Source organism: Varroa jacobsoni, unplaced genomic scaffold (assembly GCF_002532875.2).
Source record: "Varroa jacobsoni isolate VJ856 unplaced genomic scaffold, vjacob_1.0 contig00068, whole genome shotgun sequence".
NCBI lineage: Eukaryota > Metazoa > Arthropoda > Arachnida > Mesostigmata > Varroidae > Varroa > Varroa jacobsoni.
In genome coordinates, this window is record NW_019214405.1 from 71,924 (window position 1) to 95,039 (window position 23,116).

Sequence of the window (23,116 nt, forward strand, 5' to 3'; positions counted from 1 at the left end):
AACCTGAATTACTGTGAATTCTCAAAGAAAATATTCTACTAGGAAAGCAGACTCATGCTTCACATCACAGAGCAATACTCTGCTTGAACCAAACAGGGAGCCGGCATATAGTCCCAGAATAGGTCCCAATAACCTTGTGTAATTTTTAATTTCATTAATGATTACTCGAGATTATTGTTGTTGACATTCGCTGCGGTGTCTGATGTACGAAACTGTGGAGTGTACGTCCCGCGTGTCGACACTGAAACGTACCAAACATGTTTTAAGTTAGGGAAGCACTCTATGGAGAATCGCTTACTGGACAAGCCTTGCTGAATGGTGTGCCGTGAAGAGATCGGTCGTGATGAAAACGTATCTCTCCGATATAAGCAATTGTTAGTACAGAAGGTTCGGTACACGTCATACTTCTTGTAGACTGTCATTTAGTTTTTTTTTTTTAATTTAATTTTTTTTAATTAAGTCTCCCTAGGGAACAATTTGAAATTGCCAGCCGAAATGGGCATATATCTACTGACAAAATAAGTTATCGTCAATCCAGCTTTTGAACTATCTTTGAAATCTTAGAGATCTTTGAACTTTGGAATCTTAGAGATATTAAATTATTTTATATATTTCCTGTGGCCAATGAATCATGACGCATATTAGCCTTGTTATGACAAAAGTATCATTTGGAACCCAAGTCGGTCCAAGAAATGGCGTTATCAGACAGTCACCATACCCCTGTCATAGTAAAATTGCTCCTCCTGCAGACCTTTCATGCGGTCTACATACCCAACTTGCGCCAACATGATTTCCAATTGACCATATTATTTGAATGAAGAAGCAAAAAAATATATATATTAAACAATTTTAATTGAACGTTGCTCGCTAGTGATTTCGATTCCGTGCTTAATCAAACGACCTCGAAGATGAGTCAGTTATCTAACTGTCAAGCCAACACTAAAATAATCTCTTGTGCGGCCAGAATAAAAAAATGTAACTGAAAAAAGATTGTTACAGTCAAAAATGTACACAATAGATAGCTGCTAGGCAAGGATGGTCGCGAAGGACTACTATTGTCGAATAGAGGCCTAACTGCCGAGGAACACCGCACGTGTCTTGCACAAAGAGCAAGCGGCCGTCGTACGGAGTCGACAGAGCAAGACCGTGATAATTCCACAACCGGAAAGCAAACATAGTACGAAGTTGAACGAAAATGCGAGAGCGATGAAAACTTTGCAGGACTGAGGCGGCACGCGACCGTTATGGAAGGGACCATAATAGATAAACGCTTTGGGCGATCCATCGTCAGTATCCGATCATCGGCCTGACAATCCATTTATTCCATAATGGGTTAAGAACCTAAATTTGGATGCACTTAGGCACAAAGGTAAGCCATCTGCCTAACAATCCATTTATTCCATAATGGGTTAAGAAGCTGAATTTGGATGCACTTAGGCACAAAGGTAAGCCATCGGCAGCCTCTGATTAGCTCAGCCATTCAATTATGGGCTCGCGCGTAATATGCGTAAGCTACAGTATATTACGGAGTACATAGAAGTCCAGCAAGTCCCTTTTTTCCAGTTCGAACATATATTCATATAGAAAATGACTTTACTGAAATCTGTAGATAGTAAGGCAGCAGGTAGTAATAATAACACAAAATAGGCAGTAGAATAGATTGTAATAACAATACAAATATGGCACGAAAAATCTTTTGTCTGCCTATAACCTAAACTCTTCGTGTTTTGTTCGCTCTTGCGAAGTAAAAAAAAAGCGGCGCGAGTTTGTACGCTGCATCGTCAGCAAATCGTTAATAGTATAATTCGTTGTCCGTCATAGTAATAATAGCTCATAGTTTGTAAAATAGACAATACTGTTTTGCTGGTACATATTTTTAGCTCCATATGTTTTTCAGTGCCGACGTAAAGAGATCTGCATGTGGAAAAACGACGGATCTTTTGCGAAGACCATCGGCAAGATGTACTTATAAAAAAATTCATCCATCTTAGACCTGTCTATGAACGAAAAAAATAAGGAAATTAAACATAGAATTCAAATCCAAAAGTCAGACGTGGTAGGGTACAAATTTATACAACTTACTTTTGCGCATATCGGTTCATCAGGGTTTACGTAGTGCTATATTGTCGATGGGCATTTAGGAAATTCAACGTTATCCCGTCTGGACGTTACGCCTCCAAGGAATAGTTGGCAAAAAACGGATTATAGCCTGTACGTCGCCGCTCATCCGTAGGATATTTTTCGACAATTCGCTTCAGATATACGTAGCAGTGATAGAATCGCCTGCATCGTGAGTTGTGCGTTGCAAAATCAAAATGGATAACAAATCGGTATTTTGGGTCTACAAAATTAAATGCTATAGATATCGAGTGTATTTCTCTCAAGGTAGATGATATGAGACATGCGTATATATATAGGTCTTCGTTTTTAAAAACTATGCACAGATTGCCGATAAGGAAATATCTTTAGGAAATCCGCAACGGATGCATTGTAGAAGATGAATAAGCTGTTTGAAAAACAGGTTCAATTTTAGTTTTTTTCGCTGAAAGGCTGATGGGCCCAATACGTTTCATTGCTATTCGATGGAGGGGTACAGAAATATCACAGATTAATGGCCAGTGTTGTGGCTCGCACGCCACGCAAAGATACCGTTGACTATTGCGCGTCTCACAATAGTTTTTGCTTGGATCTCTTCATCGCTAATATTTGTTAACTTATTAGAGAAACGTTCCGCTCTGTCGTCGTCTAAGTACGTTCGCTTAAGCTTTTTCCTATCGCTTCATTAATTGAAATATATAGCCATAATCTACGCCGTGCGTTCTAACGGTACACCAGCAGGCGACTTTTCTTATAAATTTCCTCCGTATTTTTAGGATCATGGCTCTATTTTTTGTTAAGCCTCTGTTTAATACTGATAGGACGTACATTGAAGCAGCATTTGTAGTTGTATATTAGAAAATCGCATTGAATGTGTAATTTAAAGTTTTTAAAAATAATCGTTTTCGATATTCAGTTAATTCTGCTTGTAGCAGCAGCTAAAATTTCGACTATATGAGCTCTTTACTTGCTGTAACTTTATTTACCTAAAACTGAACTCCGTCCATTTTATTAAAAGTCAACATGGCAAAAATTATAATAAAATACTGAAACTTGTCACACTCAGGCTCAAATGCACTTGATATACACTAGTTCTTCTAACATTAAAAAATTATCAAAGCTACTTAGCGTTAACTTACTTTATGTAAGTAAATTTCCGAAACTTCTGTCTATATAGACTACGATCCATTTGCACGAAAACTCTCACCATGTATCTTTGTACATACAAATCAAAGCATTAATTTTATCATACGTTTTCTGAATTTCAGCTAGAAAAAAAAAGTTATCTGAAGAAGTTCCTTGTCACCAACGAAGTGAGCCCTGAGGCCACAACGAGCATACTGAGATACTGTTAAAAATGAACCTAATTCTGTTGGGATCAGGCAGATAGCTTATGAAACTACGAACTGTGTCTGCGTTCTGTAAAAAGCAAATACTGTATTTTTTTTATAATCTATTGTTTTTCATTCATGCATTTATGTTTATTTCTGTTACGCGCTTTTACGAGACCTTCAGAGCATACAGATCTGTTGGTAACCTTTTTCAGTTTGCATATGTGCCTATACGAGGTACATCCTAGTATTTCTCACAGAGCGGCTTTTGAGCCACTGTGCAACGTGCGAAACCTCTAAGTACGTGCGCGTAATAGGAACTTCGTGATAGGCGTCCCTATCTTATAGATAAATATGTAAGCTAAATAAAATGTATAGGTACGGTAGGTTGAACAACAAAAACTAATGGTACTTTTAATGGAACAAGCATTTATTTATATTTGCAGAAATATGTAACGGTAGTAAATATGTGAAGTTATATTAGTACGTGTATGTTGGCTTGTTTGCGGCTTTTTCAGATAAAGTCTGTGTAGCTCTGCGTAACTTCGGTCGAAGTCGAAATTAGTATTAATCTTGTTTGGTATTCAACGGTATCTCAATATCGTCTCTGAAGTGCCTGTATGATGTACTCTTTTTCAGGGAAGGCAGTTTCTTGGTGATGCATATTATAAGTTCATGGTTCTATGGAGATGTGTATGAGTCTGTTGAGCTATAACGTATAGATTGTTTTAACTAGTATTCTACCTAGTCACTTCATGTTAATAGCGGCTACATATACTCACCGGTTTTGGCTGAAATCGCCTGCCCTATGATGTCGCATATCGTTAGGGTATACTACAACTTTCAACACTGTTGCTATTAATTGATAGCATTCGTTGAATGGGCAGAAGTTCGACATCTTTACCTGACAGTATTAGAAATCAGATTCAATCTAACGCTATCAAGTAAGATGTAGCCTCGTTGCCATTGTTGCCATTGAAGCTATTGCTGAAAAGATAGTTGTCGCCAAGCTGAAAATGGCGATGGTGTTCATGGCTATGCTTCCACGCTAAATAGAAACGAAAATGTTTCACACACACACACAAAAGTATGAACGAATTTTTACTATTTTCTTCCTGTTCTTAAGCCAACATTGCCTTTCGTATTTCTCTCATCGGTTCAACTGGCCCTGTTATCACTAAATGTGGTAATATACGCTTCCTCAGTCTTCGCTTTACTACATCCATATGATACACACAGCCTACTCGATCGAACGCCGTCAACGGTAAAATCTACCGGTAGTATGTGACGAGCTTAAGAGCGTTCGCCTATCTGCCTGTTTGTTTGTTGGTAGCCTCCCTAAATGGTCAGATTAGGTTTTAGGGTTCTGACTCTGCCACATATATACATATATAATATGTGTCTGTGCGAGTGCATGCGAGGAGGTTAACTCAAAGACTACGCGTTTACCAGCACTGATTGCCACTAGTGAGTGATAGCAACTGCCGTAGTGGTAGTTGGGCAATATGCAGCAGTGAGTATGAAGAATCGACTTATGCGGCGAGTGTATAGGGCACATATGACTTTAAGCGAAAGTAAAAGGAAGCATGAAGAAGAAAGATAGGAAAGCCAACTTTCCGTGCACGTGCTTTAACCCGTACGAGCTTGTCCGGTTTTAGTTAGACAATCATGTTGGCCGAGCATTACTTTCGTCTGTCGTTTGTCGGAATTTTGGGTCCGGCTTTCCTAGGACCTCAGGTAGTGGGTTGCGACGAATAAGTGGCCGGAAGCCATTTAAACAGTGCGCATAGAAAGCACTATTCAATCGCCGAGCAAAGTTTGAGCGTCGTGTCCTTTGCCCCATGGCAACCTTATGCAACCTTTTATAGGGTCCTGCTCGTTCGGTTTTTCTCTGCGGTTATCTCATCTATTGTTGTTAAATCGGGTTTATCCGCTAATAGACTACATCGTTAAGTCGGCCCGTAAGAACAAGAAGACATCCGAGTCTTGATATCAGAGAGCAACACGGCAATGAAGACATGAAAAGAAACTGAAAAGAGTGAGACACTTTGAAGCTCAAGGTAAGGAACAGGAGACCATTGCTGAAGTTGGTTAGAGTGACAGAGTGACGGTTCTAAGTGAAAAGGCGGAGTTCAGAAGTACATATGATTGCACCGAGAGTTATAGCACGCCCTATTTGGTATGTCCTACTATAGCTGTAAAGCTTCAGGCAGCTAAAGGAGCTTTTTTGTGTCGGGGAGAGGCACCTAAGTTTTTATCCAGTGTCCTTCTCAAGGACACGCTTATAACGCAATGTCAAGCATTCTGCATTCACCTTCTGCATGCAACCTTTATCGTACTTAGATTTGAGCCAAGACACTATATGCTGGACCCATAAAAGTTTGACTCGGGGCGACAAATTACGGCCCTAACAAATATTCGCCTATGGCAATGGGTACACCTTGTGTCACACCTAACAGCAAAACAAACATCTTAATTACCAGCTACCAGCTGAGTTGTTAACATCGGAATTTCCATTTTACTTACGATATACAAATTTACCTTCGATTATCCTTGCTGCTCTATAGTGCTTACAGCCTTTCGAATGCGATATCGTAACACGGCTGCTACATAATAATAACTGTTCACGCACCTGACTAAGACTTTACGACCACACGCTATTCACGTTACGTCTTCTTTCCTACTACACTAGACAGACTTCGAAACCATATTTTTTACCAAGTAACAAAAACAAACCAATGAATTTTCTCTCTCTCTCTCTCTCTCTCTCTCTCTCTCTAACTCTCTGTACAATCTAGTCCACGTCGTCCTGTTAGCTGAAACCCTCGGAAAGGCTGACACAAAATGATCGCTCGGTCTATCACAGGTTAGGTCATTGGGCACAAGCAATATAGGGGGCGTTCTCACTTCTTGTCGCCGGCTCTCTACTGCCGCTTGCGGCCGAACTCTGGGTGCCCTGTGCCGTCGCTCAACACCACACACGCACACCGCTTTAGTTATGGTTCAGCCTCACGGCACATAGCTACGAAAACCCGCGGTCGAAGAGTTGTCCCCAAACAGTTGCGTCCCGTTCCGACCGGCCATCGGTCTACCTCTACAACGAAAGACATCACTATTAAATGCAGCAGCGAGCATGGGGGCAAACTCCGCGCCCTTCGCCATCGCCCGTCTGCTCGCCTGTCTTCGAAGCCGACGGACCGCCAACCCTGCAAGGTAGAAAAGGCCCAATGAGCTGTCGTTAACAAACATCAAAACACGTTGTTGTCGACGTAGCACGGTTCTTAGCGCACTGCAGTCGTCAGAGTGCCAGCTCATCCCTATTTAGATGTGAGGGAACATTTAACGTTATGGCGGGGGAGTTAAACGGGGACGAGGGGGACAGATGATTACTGGCCTGTTTCCAGGGCATGTCCGAAAAAGAGTAAATTGCGGCGAAATCCAAGGGGTCTGAAGCAATGCGAATGGGGGTGATCGTTCGAGTTCTACCTGAAGAAAACACTACCCAAAAGACCGTGCAATAATCAGTAGCTTGTTCGTCGTTTTGGTTTCAAGTTCAAGACGCCATTAGAAAGGCTGAGGGAAAGAATATAACATCCGTTTCGCTACGTTACGAGAATCGCCGTAATTGAAAAACTATTCTGCACAATGATCATGTGTGTGTGTGTGTGTGTGTCGTAATTGTTTTTAAATGCAAAATATGTATTACTATAGCATCGTTCCGAACTAGAACAGAACAAAACCCTACTTTCGCACAATGGAAACTGATTCATGTAAGTGTACTAGCTGGAAGTTAGTGCTAGTTACAGGGCGACAGCGTTGGTTGTTTTTTTTTTTTACTGCAACTGCCGTTCGCGCAGCAGTTGCAAGTTGGTTAAGATAACTTGTGCAGTGATTTCTATCGAGCCGATACACCGTATTAGTACAGTTAGGATAATTGTGTAGATATGAAATCACAGCCTAACACTATACAATTTCATTCATTCCCGTTATTGAAACATGGCCAGATTTTTTTCGATGCATGCATCCATCCATCCATCCATCCGTCCGTAAATTTAATTGGTCAGAAACGAAAGTCAGCTTTCAGCTTAAGCAGCCAGCCCTTAACCGGATGACGGGTCTAGGCGTTGCATTGCTAGCGTCCTATCAGCCAGATTCTCTACCTATAATATATCATTAGATCTGACGTCCGAGTCAAACAGTAAAATATTATAGAAAAAAGCTAGTTGTATATTTACGTCATAGATGTTACAGTAGCTGAAATGTTTCCCTTTTATACTGCATCTAGCGGCTCGTAACTTTATGTTATGTTTATATATTAGGATAAATTACGTACGTTGTCGTGCGGTCGGCAACAGTTATACATGTCGGCTAAAAAAAAAAATAAAGCCATCACGTACACGCGCTCGTTCGTCTACGCTGCCATATTCACACATAGTTAAGCTCTGCTGATAATTTCGTTCTGTATCTTCTGCCGTAGCGGTGTCTTTCCCGCCTACGCAAAAGCCACCTCCATATTTAGTAGTATATTATTAAACGTACGTACTATAGCGTTGTCAAGATATCACAGTTCGTAGAGTTGCTCCAGCAGGGGCTGTAATTGCATATGTTTATATCCAGTTTGTATACTTTTCCAAACCGTGGTTTTATTTAGCAAAGAAATAAGTAAATGGCACTATTTCTCTTCTATCGATTCGAGCAATTGGCCTTGATTTATTTAGTTCATGGCAATTTACGTATACAAACTATAGGTTACAAGATGATCTAACGAGACGTCAATCTAGAAAAAAAAACAAGTTAACTTGCTAAAACGGTGCTACCAGTTGATTCAGTAGTGGTCACCGTCGCATCGGTAGCTACGACCGATGATAATAACACCGGTGGCATCGAAAGTGACTGACTTCGAGCGGCTCCGCTCCAGGGCGCCGCCTCCGAGAAGACCTCCGCATAAGGAGATGTCATCAACGGCGCTGTCGGCGTTCCAGTATTGCTGACGTTGCTTCCCCTGCTGTTCTTCGTGATGATAACGATGACGACGACAATGCTGTTGTTGTTGTTGTTGCCGCCGAGACAACAACACATCGGAAACAGAAATGCCGAAACCAGCGGAAGACATAGGCAACCGACTGGGAGACTGCTAGGGAGCGTCTAGTAAAACACATCGCCGACACCAAACGACTGAGTCGCTCGCTACTTCCCCTACCAACTACCACGATTAGTACAGCTAAATTTTGGAGCAGCTTTCGCGGAAAACGTTGTCGCGACGCGCCAGGCTGATTCACTTGCGGCTGGCACGCGTCATAAGTCGAACCTGGTAGAACAACAACAACAACAACTCAACATTGTCTGATCATTTCATGTCGCACGGCTGACGCGTCCGGTTGACGATGATGTTTGTATGAAAAAACAAAACTCGCTGCTTAACAGATACAAAGAGAGAGAGAGAGAGAGAGAGAGAGAGAGAGAGTAGAGTGACAGTCATACCTTCCGCGGCGTGTCACTGTCATAACCGCACCGTTGCCACCAGCAGAATGTTATGCATTTGCATGTACGGTATATTTATACATGGATTCTGTCTTATTGAAACACACAGGTGTTGTTACATGAGTATTACACTATTGAGGCTCAAGTGCTTTTTGCCTTTCGTCACAATGACGGGGCCGTTGGCTCGGTGGCATATAGCTACATTTTATAGCACATTATTTGATTTTTTTAAATATGTAGCGAATACGGCATGTGCAGAAAGAAAACAATGTTCTTAATAGGTGATCGTTTATTGTTACTTGTTCTCTTGGACCTACTAATAATAGGCAGGCTAACGGCTATATCTAGTTTTTTTCTTTTTTCTATCCAGTGTACAACTGATATCTTAGTTAGCACCTTTTCTGCGGCTAGAGAACCAAACGGGGTAGAATTATGCGGCAAACTGGATTAGAGGAGATTCGAATGAAAATGTCTGACGACTCGGTTCAGACCTGTGATCAGTTAAAACTAGCGTGTATGCTGAACTAACAATTAATAATAGCATAGAGTTAATTGATTTCTCTTCTATAGACTTTAGTTTGGGTGTGTGCTGGAACAAGTGGAACAAGATATAAGTTAATTACAACGATTATTATGAAGTAAACGGGTCGATCGCCTCGCGATGAAACGGCGCTCAAGGGATATGTGGACACAAACAGGTTTTCCTGCTCACTCGGAGAACGCAGGCAGAAATCATAATCTACATTGTGTTGCACGGAGCGATATAAATAGGCCGTTATAGTCGATAAACGGGTGCCTTCTATGGCTCATAGTCAACCGAAACCCACGCAGGGATTTTTTTCATGGCAACTAAATCGAGCGCTATTTTTTACGCTAGAGGCCGTCAGTTCTATTACATGCGGCCAAAGCTTTTAATACCCGCTCATGATTCAAGATATAAGCGTATTTACCGCTGTCGCTGAGGTCGCACCCGAACAAAAATGGGCAGTATCAAAAATTGCATTGAATCGTTCATTGACCAGACAGAATGATCGGCTACTACGCAGGCCGTCTATTGCATACGTATCATGTTAGAACTACCAGAGACTTACGTCCATTCAGGAACTCTGATAATTCTGATTGTGAGACGATTAAGACAGGTGAACTAATGCGACGATACGTATACACAGACCGGGTCTATCTATCACTCATCGTATAGGGTAGACTATAGTTTGTTAGATGAAGCCTTGTATCAAGAGAATGAATCAATAGATCACTATTTACACAACAGGCGGAGGGACAACTATATTGATGCTAAAATATTTAAGGCTAACTAATGATTTTGCATTACTCACCAGTTGCTTGACGGCCTTCTGATCCTTAGACAGGTGCTGACAGAAAATACATCGGCGTGCGTCCATCTCACTGCACTTCCTTTTTAACATTTTGCACTATTAATGGTGATGATGAAGGGGTCTGTTCGGTTACCGGTCCCGTATCAGTGACGTCAGGCTGTCTAGCTTGATGTCTCTTTCTTTGTTAATCGTTCCGAGGGTCAGAATTTCCTGTTCATCCCAAAATATTGCTGAAGACTATCTTTTTTAGGTTGTCAGAAGTCGTCGTTTTTGCGAGCTAGGAATAAATCAAAGGCTTCGCATAGGTCCAGCAACACCAAATGATACTTCAGCGCTTCCCAGGTTGGTGGTATTGAGAAAAAAACACTTGCCCGATTCGTCTTTGCTTGCGCTATCACGTTCCATGACGATCTCGAAACTCAGAGGCAATAAGGGGTCAGCTATAATATAGATGTACCCGATAGGAGTCGACGCGTTAGCGCGCTCTTACTCCTTGTTAAAATAGTTTTTCTAGTGTTGAAGCCGCAACCGCATCAATAGCCTTCATCGACGAGAAGAGTGCCTAAGCTGACAGACATCCATCGACATACGCGTGCTAGAGCCGAATGTGGGAGACAATTTTGGCTCATTTAGACCTTCTATTATCCGTTGCCATCGCGGTAGTACACGAAGGTCGCTCACTTGCAGACATAGGGCGAACTGCTCTCTCGTTTATAACGAGTTCGGTAATGCTTTGCTGTGCTACTCCCGCCACCGTAACTTTTTACCAAGTCTGAGCACTCGGTGTGTGTGTGTGTGTCTGAGCGTGTGGATTTGGTGAACTGACTTTTTGGGTTGCGTACTTATTTGCCTGTCCCCAGTCATTCGTCGTCCATCCATCCATCCGTTCGTCCGTCCGTCCGTCCGTCCGTCTGTCTGTCCGTCCGTCGGTGAGCGCCACGCCATTTTCTCGGTGTCTTCTCTTTTTGGCGTGAATCTCGCCCCACGCAGATCGCGTCTCGCGCCAGAATTGGCCTCGGCTCGGGGGCGGTTGGAGAGGGCGATCTTTGACGCAAAGCAGTCAGTCACAAGCGAAGATCAGCAGCCCCGCAAATCCGAATAACTCTACTCTGAAAATAACAGCCAGTAACTGCTCGTGTACATGCGACTTGGCCGCCGCCGCCGCCGTTACACACGCTGTACTGTGGCTGCTCTTTTAACTGCTACGACTTCGCCGGCAGAGAACAATATCTGATGGCGAGGAGAACATCTCACCATCATCATCAACAGCCGCGGTAGACACAGTGGCCGTAGAGGCAATGGTAGCAAAGGCCAAAGTAGCTATTATGACGCGGTTGTACACTGTCCTGAGTTCGTCGCAAAACGAATCTATAGGCGATAGACAGCTGTTCGCTAGGTGTGAGTCGACCGTGGACCGATGGTCAGTTTATGTCAATTGCATGTACCGCGGCCGATCTTATCCTACTGCCATGACTACGTAAGTACGTGACGTTGTATGGAAAACTAGCACGCTATTACCCTAAGTTCTTCTATAACAAGCGAACACTCGGACGGATATATCGTCGCCAGGTCTCAACATGGCTGCTGCATCCGCGCGTTGTAACAACACTGTCATCAAGCACCAAAAAACCAAAACAGCAGTAACAGACGTCAATGTATAGTGTTCAATACAAGAAATTACAGATGACATTGAATATCTCGTGGAGGATCTCGAAAAACCAAAAGCGTATAGGATCGTCCAGCGGTGCTTAGTCGACACAGATATAATTAGCAAAAAAAAAAGAATACATTTGTACAAGATAGTACAAAAAAAAAGCCGTGAAATTGTGACATTCCGAAAGTCCCCAAATTACAATTCGTTTGTCGTTCGAACCAGAAACGACCTGACGCTTGCTATACGTAAATATATAAACGGGAATATTATAAGGAACGTAATTCTCCGTACTCAATGAAATAATATGAGGGTCCAAGTTTGACGGCCTCAGCCGTCACGCATATTGTTCTCGGTGTTGACATTAAATGTGCTACGCACGAAGTAGTGAATATGGGGGTCGTCGACAACCAATGAATGAAGTCCAATGGAGCTCTAGTGATCTGGTGAATGTTTTAGTGAATTAAGAAAAACGCTCAGTTTGACAGCTCAAATATTTTAACTAGATTCGAGTAATAGACATTAACTAATGGAGTTGCTCTCGTTGTGCGTTTCACTTAAGGTCTAAGTTACGTAAAATTTAAACTTCGCTTCTAACAGCGGCCCTCCGACACAGAACAAAGTGCGTCTACGTCTACGCTTCGAGTAAAAGTTACTTGACAAATACGTTACACCACACTAGAGAGAGAAGCATTTAAATGCGATCTTTTATATTAGTGTTTGTATTGCTGTGGACAACTATCGAGCGATTCAGATGATCGGCTTCATCATGGCTCAATGCGATGCGTGTCTATGAAGCACGCATTGCACGAAGCTTCCTTTACGCGCCAGGCTTAGCTATCGTGGATTGATAGGACAAAATGGGAAACGGGTTTGAAACTAGTTCGGAAGCATAACTTGGATCAAACAGAGTCGTTGCAATATAAGAAAACTATTGGCAAATTGCATCTGCTTAATGTAAAATCTCAGAACGTAGATATGTTACTCTTTGCATACAATGGAAGTCGGCACAACAATTGAAGAAAACGTGACCGGATCGACTGGAAAGATGTATTTACTTACGTCCCTCATATGATAATATTAGATAAATGAAAGAAATATGAAGATTTGAAGAACGGGGTGGTATGCCTAAGGAATGTAATATTTTAAACAAATAGCATAACACAATCTATCCTGTAGATTCGGTGTGGCCGAATAAAGGCTACATTCGTAAACATTTCATGTATTCGATGCCTATTAATTATAAGTCTTTGGTAGTGTTTCGTAAAACAAACCGTTTGTATTTTGCATTCGGTCATGCATTGTTGTGTGACATTATTCTTAAAAGCTCTTACCGGATATTTTGCTTGAAGATAGAAGAACTTCGCCACGGTTTTTTGATTGATGGTCACACTGGTGGAGTAGGGGGTCAATAGTGGGTGACGGCTGGCAGTCGATCGCAGCAAATAACTGATAATAGCGTAGAGAAATTCATCTGTGCAAACGGATGGTTCTTCAGTTCCGTAGTTTAGCTTTTCGTTCGTTTAATCACGGAGCCTGATTTGCATTGAAGATGACGTCAACAACTGCCTACACGTCCGGATGTACTGCTTTTACAAATAAATACACGCACCGCCGTAGAAGGGTGGTACAATATATACGGAGCGAGGTCACCAAGTAGCACGCTCTGATAATATTGCCAAATGAGTCAGGCGGGGGGGAGGGGGGTGAACAGATGTGCAAACCGTAGTCTCGTCATTGCTATGGGGGAAAGCAGTAGAAGCCAGTGATCGCTTTTTTTGCTTGCCTCGTTAGCAGCGATTGGTCTTTCGCTGTAAAACTGACCAGGCCTTTAAGATTCGGCAAGTTCGTCACGGGAAACAGTGAAATGACCCAACGAGACGGCATACTGATGGTGTTGTAGCATCGCGGCGGTTTATGTCAAGCCACCGACGAATCGGCTACTTGTGCGCGCATCGCTGGCCAGAGGCCTGAGAGACGTCCAGTGGGCCTTAAAGACAGTGGCGAGTGCAGCTACGTTCGCCCTCTCTCCGGCTACTTGCAGCGGCCGATCAAACCAGCTGACTGCCTGATTAGAACCAGCGACACGATGAGCCCAGCAGCCGCTCAAAGATCATCATCATTAGCAACAGCAGCAGCTCGAGATCCCTGTGGCCGGTTTGTTTCGGGAAGATCGTTTGTGCGTCGGTTGAACGGCAGTGCTTAAGCAGCCCAGCCACCCCGGCAGAATTATCCCGTCCAGCCCATACCAGGTTCGGGTTATTCGGGTTCGGGTCGAGCTGGTCGCTCGGTGGCGCAGTGCTAGTTGTGGTGTTGGCTAGTAATAGTAGTAGTCGCGGTTGGGTGTCCGGGCGCGGCCCGCGCGCGCAACAGCTCCTCCGTAGAAGGAAACCGCGCTGGCGCCGAACAACTGACTAACTATTGGGTCGGGCTCTGGGGCCATCAATGGCTAGCTCTACCAGCAGCAACATCAGCAATAGCTGTAATAGAACTGCCCGCACACCAGCAATATGGCCAGCGCCGCCGCTTTCGCATCGCCGACATCGGTGACGACGGGCTGCCACCGCAGCGGCTGGGTGGCCTGGGAAGGGACAGAGATGCTAGCGCACGCTAGCCACGCTAAGAAGGTCAGAAACGCTAGTGAAGAGACCAGAGGTAGAGACCAGGGGTAGGGACCAAGCGGCGGTAAGCGGCGACATCGTCCGTCACAAACATCTACCAAGATGGTAGATCGTGCTTGATTGGTGACTTCTATTTAGTGACGTGTTTACATTAAATAGCAACAGGAGACGTATTAGTAATGTCTGTAGTGGTTATAGCTGTGGTCGCAGTATAGAGACAAATAGCTCACACATTACGGGCACATTACGGGCAGAGTGCGGTGAGCGTTGGTTGCTAGTGCGGGAATAGATACGCCTTTCGCGAAGATTTGCCCTCCGTACGGCGCTGGCCTTGTTCGGAATAAAGGTAGCCCAGACAACTTCTTACGGAATTGAAATTGTTTACGAACTCTTCTTATCGGAGCAGCTTGAAAAATTTGATCGAGTCAAATGTCCCTTTTTTGAAAGCCCGCCATGAGCCTGGCACCGCTGGTCGTTGCATACACATACGTGTATTTTCTAAACGACATACCGCGATCTACAGGGGATCTAGGCCCCCACCATCCCTGCTTATTCGGGGTTCATAAGCACAACGGAGAAAAGGACGAGGCAGATCGATCCTAACTTTTATAATACGCGAGCTATAATCAAAGACGTCTGGAAGGGGCCGGAAAGAACGAATCGTCACATAGTTATCTAAATTGTAGGACAGAGATAGTGCAAGAGGCCTCAGGTACCATGGGGAGTCATACACTGCAGTACCATCATTGAGCAGTCTACCCGGTCGAGCAAACCAAGCTTGAAGTATACATATGTCCATACAATACAATTGTATTTTTCTAAACACCTGTAAATTATATATATATATATATATATATATTAGTAATAGACATACATGACGATGGTAGATCTTGGCAGATTAGTGACCAGCATGTAGTAATATGAATAGATGAAATAAAAACAGGAGAGGTACTAGTAATAGCAGTGATGGCTGTAGCTCGTAATGGAAACGATGCTAGAGACGCTGTACCACGTGAAGTAGGGGAAAAGGCGTCTGTCCGTCTGCCCGTTTGTATCGTTGCTGGGCAGCGCTTGAGGCAAAGCGAAGCAAAAAAAGAAAAAGAAGACGATGACACGAAGAAAGAAACTAAGTAAATCTATCTGCAGAGAGCTTGAAAGGGGGCAGAGGCCATGCTGGACCTCGGCCAACAGCCCGAAACAGCCATTTCAGTCCTAGGCCGAAGACCGCGCTCAACCTCCAAACTGTTGAACACTGACTGAGTGACTGCATAGATCGCCTGCCGAAACGCCTTAAGCATTTCGGGTTCTGAGGTTCACTTCTCGAGATGGTCGTCTACAGCGGGTGGACGCACGGGTATGCCCATCTGTGTAAATCGTCCATGTCTGTGTTAGCGAATGCGCTTCTATGTGAGTTTGTACGTCCGCAAGAGAGCCCTATGACTATGTCGCTTGTATGAAAAATCTGTCGTCTATGTATCTCTGTAAGATGTGAGCTATTACTACACATAGGTGTCTTCGTATCTCCAGGATGGACATCGTTCTGCTCGTAGGGTTGGCTGATGGGCCTACCAGACCTTTTCTTCCTGGCATTGCTAGTAAGTTATTCGGCCGCTGACTCACCTACCCTAGCGAGCGACCAAGCAATCAACTGGCCAGCTAGAGCGACAGCCCAAGAAAAGCAGTAGATTCTTACTTTGACGAACAGGTCTGAGTTTCTTAGGGGATACTCGTAGCACTTATCTGACCTGCAACCGCGAAAAGCTGCGAATCAGACCGCTACTCGGCGGTTGGCAAGACAACGTGCCTGCCAAACGATTTGATGATCGAAAGTTTTTCATTCTGTGTCGTCTGCCCGCCCCATCTTCTTTCTTCTCTGTTCTTCTCTTTCGTTTTTTTCTCGTTCTTCTTTGTCTTCGTCTTTCCTTTTTCTTTCTTTGGTTGCATCCGCTACCCCATATTAAGCTGGTGTGACCCTAACAGGTCTGAATTGCTTCCCACTCATTCATTTAGTTGCTGGGCCAGCTAGTTGTTTACACACCATTATGCATCTGTCTGTATGGTTGTCTGTACGTCCGTATACATATATATATATATATGCACCGAGCATCGTTTACGCACGCAGAAAATAGAAAAACTGGTGCTTTTTATGTACTGTTGCTGCTGCTGCAGTTACTGCTGGTCGTGTCGTTTCCCGACGAAATGGGCGCGTGTCGATTACCTGCTAGTCCGACGGTATACAATGTTTCAAAAAGAAGTGACAATTTCCTGTTTTGTTTAGAAATAAGTAGATTTTTATAAGACAAACAAATTTTTATCGGCTAAGTGGCGCGTGGTCAGAAGCTCGAGACAATTCTTTCAATTGAAAAGAGGCTGACCATTTCTAGCCCAGTTGCAGAAAAACAAAACGTGACGTAGATGGAAATGTTGCGTAGCTGTGCGTACACGTACGTGTTTTCATGTAGATGTTAGATACACACGAAGTGTTTAGCCTTTTGTGGGTGAGTTCGAGAAAAGGCAAAAGCTTTCACTTTTTCTTGTTGAATATCATGCCTTATAATAGCTTTGCAAAACAGTTAAATTAGCCTATAGCAGTGAAACATGGCTTCAGTAAAGTCAACCGCGAATTTATATTGAATCTATCACATTTAATCGTTTCTTTCCTAAAACACATCACAATGACAAATCCTCAATCATAAACACACCGAACCGTTACCCGATCGTCAATTATCGGTTGGTGACCCTGCCAATATTGGCAATACATAATGCAAAAATGAATTCTAAAAGGTTTTAGGATTACTCTCAGGGTAATTGTCGGCTAGTTGCAAAAGAGAGCGACCCATTTCGGCCACGAATGGCCATCTGCCGAAAGGAGTATATGTACGTATATATTCAAAACGGGCGTAACAAGCTACAGATAAGCGAGCCAAAGCACCCTGTGTGTTACGGCCATACGAAAAAAAGATGTGTGTACAATCGATTTCCTTAACACAATACCTGTCATGTAGTAGAATTTTCGAAAATGCCTCTTATGTATTTTTGTGGCTATTTGCTATGTATTTAGTGTTATTATTATTTTTTTGAAAACCGAGAATTTTACCTTTGCTTCCCCAAATGGTCGGAAGGCTGTTTTTCCTGTGAGACGGTGACGGTACTTGTAACGGATTGTGACACATTAAAACTGCTATACGGATCACAACTTACTGAGCGGGTTATGCAAATATGTCTGCGCTAGCAAACGAAGCATGATCAGTTGTTTTCTGGAATACGCGCAGGTTAGCTAGAAACCCTGCTGCATTCCAATTTTTGCATTTGTTAGAAGTGGGCAGATAGAACCTGGTAGATTGCGTCCATACATGTAGCCTGGGTTTTTTAACCTGAAGATCTATTAATATATGATTTGAACAGAACGATGAGAAAGTTGCCGAGAATAGGCAGGTTCGAGTTAGCGGGTTGTAAACCTATTGGTGTCAATAGGCAGCCGACACGTGTTTTTAGAATAAACCCTTTTCCATAATAGCCCATTATAGGTGTGCCGCCTCACGTTTACTATGTATCTTTTTTTCGCCAGGTTCTTGATAGAAAATGCGCATTTACACCACCAAAATATAATTTCACACCTACATTGTGAACTTTTGATGTCTATCGACACCCTGCCGCGTCAAAGAAAAGGCTCTTTTCGGGGGCGAAGCTATTACCTCATTTTTTCTGTCATTTCACTTAACATCTGTAACAATGATGGAAGAATATGGAAGTATCAACTCATAAATGCTCGTTACTAGGAATCAAGAGAAGGTCCAACCCAATAGCGAAGGCTACCCCAGTGGGTTACCCATCAACTCGTTGGAGAAGTCCGTCTTGTCTCGTGGCACGTTTCTGTGTAATACGTCTCACACGGTACTGAAGCTCACACCATCTTGTAATTAACGAAAATACGTTTAAATTATACATTCTAAATGGGTTGAAAGTAATGAAAAAAATAGGCTATAAAAGCAAATCCTATCGCAGACCTCGTCTTAATTTCCTGTTCTGCATGTTACCCTTCCCCAACTGTAATTAGTCGAATCGATAAGACGATTATGTTCGTCTTGGATTTAGAACCTTTAATCTTCAGCCCTTTTGCTGATGATTTCTATTTCCCGTTTATTCGGCTTTATCACTATTTTCATAGGGTTTCGAACAACGATGTCTGATTTATACCCTCGAAGGACTCGCACAAAGACAAACGTGGATCGTTTGCTTGTAAAAGGATACGGGTCGATACCCTATAGCTGGCCTACTTGTGCCTTTATGCTTCTATGATGGTAAAGGTTGCGCTGATAGTTAGCAAAAGCTTGTAAATTTTAATGACGAGAGCTTAACGGAGGTCCTAACGGTAGACCCGGACCCTGGTTCATACAGTATGCAAAAGTACTACTACTCATCAGAGAAACCTAATCCAAATATACCGCCACATCATAGATAGTGCTTATTCGTTCAAGAGTACCATTTATGCGATCGACGTGATAGCCTGATATGGATACGGCAATACTGAAAAAACGTTAGATCAAGAACACGGCTGGTACAATTACGCGTACGTTTGTACCGAACCTACTCGAATGATATTCGCCATAACAACAGAAGCACGAATGCCATGTCAGTTATAGGGGCATTTACTCGTCGTCCTAACCACTAAAGCCGTCTAGAATACGACGCTAGCTGGTTACAGAACCAATTTTTGTAAAAATCGACCTAAGTATTTAGCTATTTCCTGTATTCATTTATGTCTATCTAAAGGTAAAGATCAGTTTTATACCTTATCTGATTGCTCTCGGACCTTCATCTGTCCCTATGTTCCATCTGATTTCTTTGCTCTGAAGATGTGCCGTAGAGTATGGGAAGAAGAAACAACAATGTTACTGACGTTATCTATTGATAAATTAGAACAAACCGCTTAATTTAAGCCAAAGTAAGATTTGAAAAAAAACATCACTAATTACCACCTAGATGATCTCATTTGCAAGATTAGTTGTATTCTGCGTCCGGTTTTTAGAAAGGCCAAAAGGTTGTCCTCTGGATAATAAGATAGTAAGATAACCACAGAATTTCGATCTACCTACGATTCCAAAATGACACTTCCTACGGGAGAACAACTAAACTAACCTAGCTGAAACTTGTCTCGAGAAACTGGCGGAGATATGAGATAAGATTTAAATTGATTTTACAACTAGAGGCGCAATCATGAGCGGAAATGTACTGCAAAAAATCATCGACTGTTTTCTTCCCATTTACAGGGTCATTGAGTACAGTTAGCAAAAATGATCAGACCTATTTAGAGAGCCTTTACAAGGCCAATTAGCGTTTCTATATCCTATCTAAAATGAAAGAGTGAATACATTTGTGTATAATCAGGGTGACTTAGTAGACGCTAGAGTCACTGTTACGTATTACGTCAGCCTGGTTAGGTTGACAAGCGTCCTGCCCATTTTTGGAGCATAATTGAGATATCGTTACTGTTATGTTTTTCAAATCATCTAGAGTGCCTAGCAAATCAGGCAAACATGCCTCTGAACTCAACAAGCAGTTATTCTAAATAGCATGTTTCTCTTATTTTGGGTAATTTATCTCAGTATTTAGCAAATAACTACCAGGAAAAATCTTTGGTTGCAGTGTAATCACGACCATCTAAACCGCACAGATGAATACGACCTTTTATGTGCTCTAACGTGTTCCATTAAATTGCTTTAGTCCTGAAGCTGAGACAATCAATACATTCGCTTTCTTTACATTGTTAGGACGCGATCTCGAATCGGTACACGCGAAAAACTAGTACGAGCTTCAGAAACAAGGCTCCCTCTAATCGACGACACGAAAAACCTATTTGCTAGCATCTTCGTTCACGGCTGTGGAGATTATCATTAGATAAGCAAGCGCAAAAAAGATTTGGACATCTTTTGGGTCGAACGGCAGATCTAGATTAGCTGCACCTGTGTTGTCGTGTGTGTGTGACTGGATAGAGCAGACGAAACTTTGTTTTGAGAAAAATTTCGGACAATGGACGATTTTATTTTACGCGATACCTAATGAATTTTCTGTTCCTCTGAAGTAACCACTTTCTGTTGCCAGCACATAATCTTAATTTTTGGCTGACTCTGCTTCTTTGGACGTGCTGTCTGTAAAGCTCTATTTCATTAGTAATTTTCAATATAAATTTGGGTAAATTACTTGAACTAAGCACATTTGATGTAACGTATGTGCATAGATACAATAGTGCCAAGTGGAGCTACCTTGACTTGAAACCAAGTTAAAATATTTAGGTCACTGGTATTACTGCAACAAGTTTTATTTAAAGGTCTTAAGGCATATTGATAGAAATTAAGTGACGATAGTTTCAATGGAGCCATTCATCATAAACTAGCAAAAAGCTTGGCAACGTATGCGCGACAAATGGCGAGTGCAGACTGGGGAAATCTTCTATATCGGACAAGGTAAATAGGCTCAATGTAGCTATAATATGGCTAGGCCTGACATTACCTAATATAGCCTGTGACAAACTGTTTCGCATCATATTAGTTAACGATTCAATGGTATTTTAAAATACAATTATCAGTCATGGTCATTCTCAGATAGGTTTTGGTTCGAGATCCGTAGACAAAAAAGGGCCATTGGTAAAATAATAATTCAGCCATAATATAGAATTTTATCTTTTACTAGTGAAATGGTTGACAATTGCGAAGGAATATCGGCTCTCTTATAAAACTTACTTGGCTTTACGGCCAAGACCTGCATTATACAATAAGGGAGAGAGAGAGAGAGAGAGAGAGAGAGAGAGAAGATATTTTAAGCTTTTTTCATATAACGAGACAGTTGAAGTAGGACGATGTGCCCACGATAGCACAGCGGTAGCGTAATTGCTGCCTGAACACAGGACGATCGACCCAGAAAAACAGGATAACCGCTACTACAACGAACGCAAAGCTGTAGGAAAACATCGGGACTAGGCAAAATGTACGATCGCAGCAAACCAACGGAATGGCTAGAGCAATATGGCCGAATCGTTAGGACCAGGTAGCGGGATAGTCCTGCAAAGTACCGGGACGACTACTGAGTTTTAGTCGAGTCTCAGGAGGCGTCCTGTAGCAAAATAGCGTTACTAGTAGTTCTGAGGTGATCAGAATAGTGCAACAGGGTAATAGAACAATTTCAACAAACTCGCACTCGAGACAGATAGATCTGAAATTGTTTTCAATTAGATTAGTAGAAGTATCAGAAGGAATGCGTCCGGTACATGTGCATAATAGAAGGACGATGATTTTTATGTAGAATTCGGCGGGCGTTAATATCTTTGGTACTATTCCTTTCCACTTGAACCGAGTAGGCACAGGTTACTCGGTCTTCCATGATAATAATGATAGTAACGCTAACTATTTCAGATCTCGTAACTTATGGTACGCCTCAAAAAGGTATTGCGGTGATACTTTTGTACAATATTTCCACCATAAAACATCTAAGCTGCTAACTAATAATAATAAAATTCATCGTAGTTAATATACTTGCTTTTGACCTTAAGCAGGATTAAGTGCACTAAGGAACTTAATTACGTCGTAGTTATTACTGCTGCTGCCTAATATAGGAAGCAAAAGATGTACTGTTTCAATACGGTAAGTTGTGTTCTTAACATTCATTCCCCATTCATTCCCGCCTCTCTCGTTAAAAATAGCTGTATTACTGATCGTTGAATGAAAGATAAAAGTATACAAGGTAGAAATGTCACTTCACATATCATAACATTCGTTATCATCCTTATCAATTTGACTTTTGTCGCTCAGCTCATGCGTATGCCTTCATATCACAATCAGCGATACTCTATCGAGTGGCGTATTTCTAATTATACAAAATGTTTATTAGTTATTTTAATGCTCGTGTTGCAAATGTACAGCTCAAGCAAGCGAAGAGATCAGTTTATACCGGCTTGTATTTGTGAGTACGGACCAGCCAATATAGCTTTGGCAAAAGCCGTACCCTGCAGGTGTAGTGAAGTCACCGACGAAGCTAACGTATTGTAGGGAAAACACAGGCGGAAGTGATCGCTTGTTGGCGAGAAGACTTTGTCGTTGCTTCTCGATTCAAAAATGGTCTTCATCATAACCTGACACAGAATACATACATTAAATGCAGAAAAATGTCTAATTAACAGGAGATTTCTATCTTCTTCTATATATTTCGCTGATCATCGCTTAACATGGTTTTGAGCTGCTGGCTAGTCAAACACTAAACCTATAGCATGAAAGTTGTGCGTTGTTTTTAAGATCCAGAGGTTTTAACGTTAAGTCTTGCCGTTATTCTTACAACTACAAGAGCCACTATAACCCTGCACAAAATACGGTTCTTATAGATTCCTTGCGTCATACAAGTATCAGGCTATCTGACGAAATTCAAGGTACTACTGATTCCTCATCCTAAATGTTATACGTTTACGATATCGAGTAGCACTGTAGAGAAGTGTCTATTGATAGAAATAGCCTATTCTATCTATTTTCATATAGCGAGTAACTCCTCGACGCTTATACACGTGCTTATCTTGTGATAGCCCGCTGTGCCGCTGTCGTGCTTTTCAAAATCTAG

The 23,116-nt window shown here is 42.3% G+C and overlaps 2 long non-coding RNA genes across 2 annotated transcripts; one reads left to right on the forward strand and one right to left on the reverse strand.

Moving 5' to 3' along the window:
* Positions 1 to 8,091: 8,091 nt before the first annotated feature.
* Positions 8,092 to 13,852, reverse strand: LOC111270724 (uncharacterized). The gene is made up of 3 exons (XR_002686438.2): positions 13,229 to 13,852; positions 10,244 to 11,851; positions 8,092 to 8,841 (listed from the first exon to the last, which is right to left on the reverse strand). It is a non-coding gene; the product is annotated as an uncharacterized LOC111270724 (long non-coding RNA).
* On the forward strand, positions 11,631 to 13,119 carry LOC111270725 (uncharacterized). The gene is made up of 2 exons (XR_002686439.2): positions 11,631 to 11,720; positions 12,457 to 13,119. It is a non-coding gene; the product is annotated as an uncharacterized LOC111270725 (long non-coding RNA).
* Positions 13,853 to 23,116: the final 9,264 nt, after the last annotated feature.